Consider the following 6,839-nt stretch of genomic DNA (forward strand, 5'->3'; position numbering starts at 1 on the left):
GGGTGCGCGCATATCCTGAGCCTGGAGCGGACTTCCCCTGCGGGGGAGTTCTTTCACTGGTGGTATAGTGAAATAGAGTTACCCAGTTCCTTTCAATTCCTTTTTTTATTTTGAGCCACACCCAGTGACGCTCAGGGGTTATCCCTGGCTATGCACTCAGAAATCACTCCTGGCTTGGGAGACCATATGGGACACTGGGGGATTGAACCACAGTCAGTACTAGGTTAGTGCACATAATGCAAGTGCCCTACCTCTTATGCCACCGTTCCGGTCCCTCAATTCTTATGTTTGTTTCCTAGACCAGTAGATCAGAATCATCTAGAAATTTCTTAAAAAATGAGATTCTTGGGGCTGGAGTTATATAACAGTGGATAGAGTATTTGCCTTGCATGTGGCCGACCTGGGTTTGATCCCCAGCATCCCATATGGTCCCCCGTGCCTGCCAGAAGTGATTTCTGAGCTCAGAGCCAGGAATAATCACTGAGTACCACTGGTGTGGCTGAAATACAAAAAAAGAAAAGAAAAGAAAAGAAAAGAAAATGAGATTCTTGATTTCTCCTTTGGATTTATAGAATCTAAACCTCTGGGATCTGTGTTTTAATAAATTAGGTGATTCTGATGCACTGAAAAGGTTGACAATCACTGCTTTAGCCAATGTCACAATGGAGGCTGTGATTCTCTGTCTTAAGTCTCACAGAGAAAATTTCTGACCCAGCATTCAAAGTGAACAGAACTCTCAAGACTTACTGTAATTTCCTTGCTTAGGTTACAAGATGTCCCTTAAATTAATAATGTCTGTGGCCAGAACTGGCATCACTTAACCCCCAAAATACAGTCTTTAAAAACATGTTCTATGAGATTGGCTATGAGTGCAAGAAGAGATACACAAACAAAAATCAAATTTGTTAGGAAAATAAAAGTAGTGAATGATTGCTGAGTTGGCAAATAACAAAATCCACACTAGTCAAATAATATATAATTGTTCTAGTAGAAACAATATGCCATTTTGCACCTGAAAAAAGTTGAAAAAACATACAATCAGACCATTAGTGTAGAAAAGTATCTTCGTGGGGCTGGGTAGATAGTACAGTGGATAAGGCCTTGCCCTGCCCAACCTGGGTTCAATCCTCATGCTCCTTTACTGTCTTTTGAGTACTGCCTGGAATAATTCCTGAGAAGAGAGCCAGGAATATCCCTTGAGCAATGCCAGGTGTGACCCCAAAACAAAACAAAACAAAACAAAACAAAAGAACCTTCCTACTTATCCTCACTTGACTCTGCATATAATAAGACTTTATTTTTATTTATTTATTTATTTATTTATTTATTTATTTATTTATTTATTTATTTTGGTTTTTGGGTCACACCCGGCAGTGCTCAGGGGTTATTCCTGGCTTCACGCTCAGAAATTGCTCCTGGCAGGCACAGGGGACTATATGGGACGCCGGGATTCGAACTGATGACCTCCTGCATGAAAGGCAAACACCTTACCTCCATGCTATCTCTCCGGCCCCTTATTTTTATTTTTTAAGGAGAGTCTATGTTTTGCTATACTCTTAATGCTTTCTCGTGCACATAATTCCAACACCATATCTATCACCAATGTGCCTCCCTTCCTCCCCAAGGATCCTAATAGCCCTCCTTTCCACCCCCTCCATTCACACTAGTACTCCCATTATTTTACTTTTGATTTGTTGTTATCTTACAGCATATCTTTAAGTCCCACATAAGTGAAAAATTGTTGTGTACCTATCCCTTTCTTTCTGATAGACTACACTCAGCATTACCTAAGTTGCTGCAAATTGTATGATCTTCTTTCTTTGAACTACAGAGTATTTTATTCATCTCTCAGTGTGTGTCACATTTTCTTGATATGTAGTTGGGCATTTCAGGGTTTTTTGGGAGGTGGAAGCCCACACCCTGCAGTGTTCAGGAGTTACTCCTGACTCTGCACTCAGGAATCACTCATGGTAGGTTTAGGACCATATGGGATGCTGGGGATCAAACTTGGGTCAGCCAAGTGTAAGGCAAGCACCCTCCCTACTGTGCTTTCCAGCCTGCATTTCAGTTTTTATATTTTAGCTATCACACAAGGTGAATCAATGAACATAGCTGTACATATATCATTTCAATATAATCAAACTTTAAATATTTCCAAATCTCATAGGTGAAGATGGTGCTTTATTATTTTGACTTTTATTTTTAATTGTGGTTGAGAATAATTATCTCATCAAATCTCTATTGATGTGTATATGTCACTGTATAAATTATTTGTGTGAATGTATGGGAGAGGCATCTGGTGGTGCTTGGGACCACTGGTCTGCTCAGTGTTTGGAAGTATTGAATGCAGCCACAAGCATATTAAACCCCTTAGTATGTCTCTCCCTCTCAATAAAACTATTGGAATTTTATGTTTTCATTTGGGTTGTTCTTTTTTATTTACATTTGGAAATAACCACACTAAGAAGTATAACTATTGAGTAATGAAACATACAAAGAATATATGGATATTTCCATTTAGTCTTTTGAGATATTATTGGGGGGATGTGATGCATACCATACCATGGTTTATTGAGTTTGAGAAATGGTTTGCAGCAATAAGAGTTTAGGTAATGTCCTTGAGCTCTGGGTCCTTCTAGAGCTGAATCTGGTAGCATGCAACAGTCCACATTAGGGGTGTGCATGAGAAGAAGGGCCACATAGAATGAGTCAGTAGGAGAGGCAGTTGCAGCTTCTTACCGGGGCATGAGATATGGGACTGAGAGGGTGTCCTTTCACTTTTTGAGCTAGGTGGTGGCTTATTGGGACAGGAGGTCGGTCTAGGTACCTAATGATTTAAGAACAAGGGTAAAGAGGGTTAAATAGGTAGAGTAATGAATCAGAATTGAGGGGATGGGAGGATAGAAGGAGTTCTGAATGGGGGAGGAGGAATGATATATAGAATGGGCTATATACAATATAGGCATGGATTGTTTACAGTATAGATTGGGCAGACATAGATGAGTCCACTGTATACAAAGTCATGCCTCCTTATGTATAGACATTAGAGATCTACTCATAAATTGTTGTTGGATGCCTGACCTTCATAGGATGGGTATGAGCACTTAAGAAATAATTGAATTAAGAAAATATAAACAAATAACTAAAATATAGATTAGGAGAGAAAGAGGAAAAAGAGAAGAGGGGAAAAATAAAGAAAAAATAATTAAAAAAAAAGATGGGGCTGTCGCCTCGGACTGAGAAGGTTTTCCATTTCTAGACACTTAATCAATGGCAGGGGTGAACATTGCCAAATGAAGCTTTCAGGGTTAGATTGTGGATGGAGCATTTTAGGATAAGCATAATTTTCACGTCTAGAGTACTAAGCAATATGGTAGTGAGCACTAAAAGAGGTTCTTCCCTATGTAGTATAATCCACCATGCCTTGTGCATTGAGGTTCCTTTCCTAAAAAGAAACTGACAGCATGGGATTTATGATATAATGGTAACATAGATTGAATTGAAAAAAAAGAAAGAAAAGAGAAAAAATTAAAAAAGGAAAAGGGATAACAGAAATTTGCAAAAAAGGACTCAGTGAGTGGGACCTGTAACATAAGTCTGGGGTGCAGTTGTCTGTTTCAGTGGTCTCAGTGGTCATAGGTTTTAGGTGCAATAGAAAACAAAATCAAAATGAAATGGGTAAATTGGAGTATTTTATCAAGACATTGTCATAATGACCACTGTATATGGTATCTAATACGAGAGAGTGCCAAATTGCAATATTACGTGTCCATCCTATATTTTCAAGAAACACGGTGGACAAAAAAGTTGAAGAGTTATTTTATACCTAATAAAATTAAGGCATTAAACATATTGATAGTAAACACTGCAGCGGGAGTCCCTGGATTCCAATCGTATTCTGCACCTGGTTCTGTGGATAAATACATTAGAACATTATTATAGGCCTTTGTAGTGAGAGGTTGTTTGAACATCTGTTCACTCTAAACAGCTGTTTCTGTTGTTGCCTGTTTCTTTATGGTATAAAAGATAATAAAGGCTTCGTGTTCTCCTCTTTCACTTGATTTGATTGTTTCTCCTCACTATACCCTGACACCCGCCATTGTGTGTGTGTGTGTGTGTGTGTATTCTAAATACCTCAAATAAGTGATATCATTCTGTATTTATCCTTCTTCTTCTTCTTCTTCTTCTTCTGGCTTACTTTATTTAACATAATATTTTCTTCTGTTTTTGGTTTTCGAGTCACAAACAGTAGTGCTCAGGGGTTACTCCTGGTTCTACACTCAGAAATTGCTCCTGGCAGGCTTGGGCGACCATATGGGATGCCAGCGTTCGAACCACCATCCTTCAGCATGCAAGGCAAATGCCCTACCTCCATGCTATCTCTCCAGCCCCAACATAATATTTTCTAGTTCCATCCATGTTGCTGAAAATTGCATGATTGTATTTTTATTGCTATGTAGTATTCCATTGTGTATAAGTACCATATATTCACTATCTATTGTTGGACATCTAGGTTGATTCCAAATCTTGGCTATTGTGCTGCGTGTTGCAACAAATAATGGTGTATACATGTTTCTGGATGAATGTCTTTCTTGGGGATAGATACCCAGGAGTGTGATTGCTGGGTCAAATGGCATCTCAATTCTTATCTTACAGACAACCCTCCATACTGTTTTCTATAGGGATTGGACCATGCAGAATTCCCACTAGCAGTGGATGAGCATTCCTTTCTTACCACATCCCTGCCAACAGAGATTGGTCCCTTTATTTTTGATGGGTGACATCCTTGTTGGTATAAGGTGGTACCTCATTGTTGAATTGATTTGGATTTCCCTAATGATGAGTGATGGTGAACATGTTTTCATGTGTCTATTGGCCATTAGTTGGCCTTCCTCAGAGAACTTTCTATTTCTTCTCCCCAATGTTCTATGGCTTTATTAGGTTTTGTGGAGCTAGCGTTTCTGAGTGCTTTGTATATCCTAGATATCAACCCTTTATCTGATGTGTTGAGTGCAAAAATTTTCCCACTCCATTAGCTGTCTTCTAGTTTTAATCAGTGTTTATCTTGCCATACAGAAATGTTTTAGTTTGATGTAATCCCATTATTTAGGTTTGATGCTGTAGCTCTTGTCATTGGCATTCTATCATCAAAGACTTTTATGAGGTATAAGTCTTGAAGTGTTCTGCCTATTTTTCCTCAATAAACTTTATGGTTTCGAGTCTGATTTCAATGTCTGTAATTTATTTTGAGTTGGCTTTTGTGTAAAGTGTGATCAATCTTTAACTTCTTAGAGGTGGTTATCTAGTTGTTCCAACACCATTTGTTGAAGAGACTGTCTTTGTTCCATTTCAAATTCTTAGCTCCTTTGTCAAATATTAGTTGACCATATATTTGGAGGTATGATGTTGGATATTCTATTCTGATGGATTGGTCTGAGCCTCTGTCTTTTTTCCAGTACCTAGATCTTTTCTGATTCCATGTGAACTTTATAATTGATCTAATTCCTTAAAATGGTGACTGAATTTGGATTGGTATTACGTTGAATCTATATAGTAATTTAGGTAAGATCGTCATTTTGATGATGTTGTTTCTCCCTATCCATGATCATGGGATGTTCTTCCAATTCCTTAGGCCCTTTTTTATTTCTTTCTGGAGCGTTTTGAAGTTTTCATGGTATAGATCTTTCACTTCTCTTGTTAGGTTGATTCCTAGGTACTTGATATTATTAGATACTATCTTAAATGGGATGGACTTCTTTATCTCTTTCTCCTCTGGTTTATTATTTGTATAGAGGAATGCTACTGGTTTTTGTTTATTGACTTTGTAGCCTGCCACTTTGCTGTATTGGTTTATTGTTTTTAGGAGTTTTTCTGTGGACTCTTTAGGGTTTCCTATGTATATCATCATATCATCTTCAAAAAGAAATAATTTGACTTCCTCTTACCCTATTTGGATTCCTTTGATTACATTCCCTTTTCTTGTTTATTGCTATTGCTAGGACTTCTAAAACTATGTTAAGAGTGGAGACAGTGGACAGCCTTGCCTAGCACCTGACCTTAATGGAAATGCTTTCAGTTTTTTGCCGTTAAGGATAATGTTGGCTGTGGGATTTTTTTATAGATAGCTGTAAATTTCTTGAGGAAGGTTCCTTCCAATCCTATTTTGCTAAGTGTTTTCATGATGAATGGGTACTGTATTGTATCAAATGCCCTCTCTGGGTCAATTAATATGAGAATGTGGTTTTTGTCTTTCTTTTTGTTGATGTGGTGTATGATGCTGATTAATTTGCATACTTTGAACCATCTTTGCATTCCTGGGATGAAACCCACTTGGTAATGGTATAAAATCTTTTTGATGTATTGATGGATTCAGTTTGCTAAGGTTTTGTTGAGGATTTTTACATCCATGTTAATTAGTGAGATTGGTTTGTAATTTTCTTTCTTGGTGATATCTTTGTTTATCTTTGGGAATGAGTGTGATATTAGCCCCACAAAATGAGTTAGGGAGGATTCCTGTCTTTTCAATATTTTGGACGAGCCCTAGGATTTTCACCTGTAAAACCATCTGGTACTGGACTTTTATTATTGGGAAGTTTCTTAATTACTGTTTCAGTTTCCTTAGATGTGATTGGCCTGTTTGGGCTTTCTACTTCCTCCTTATTAAGTCTCAGGAGATGATATTTTTCTAGGAGTCTGTCAATTTCTTCTGGGTTCTCTAACTTAACTGAGTATAATTGTTCATAGTAAGCCTTCATGATGTCTCGGATTTCTTGAGGTTCTGTTGTAATCTCTTCCCTTTCATTTGTGATCTTATTATTTGGATGTTTCCCCTTCTTTTT

The sequence above is a fragment of the Suncus etruscus genome, chromosome X (assembly GCF_024139225.1).
Source record: "Suncus etruscus isolate mSunEtr1 chromosome X, mSunEtr1.pri.cur, whole genome shotgun sequence".
Classification (NCBI taxonomy): Eukaryota; Metazoa; Chordata; class Mammalia; order Eulipotyphla; family Soricidae; genus Suncus; species Suncus etruscus.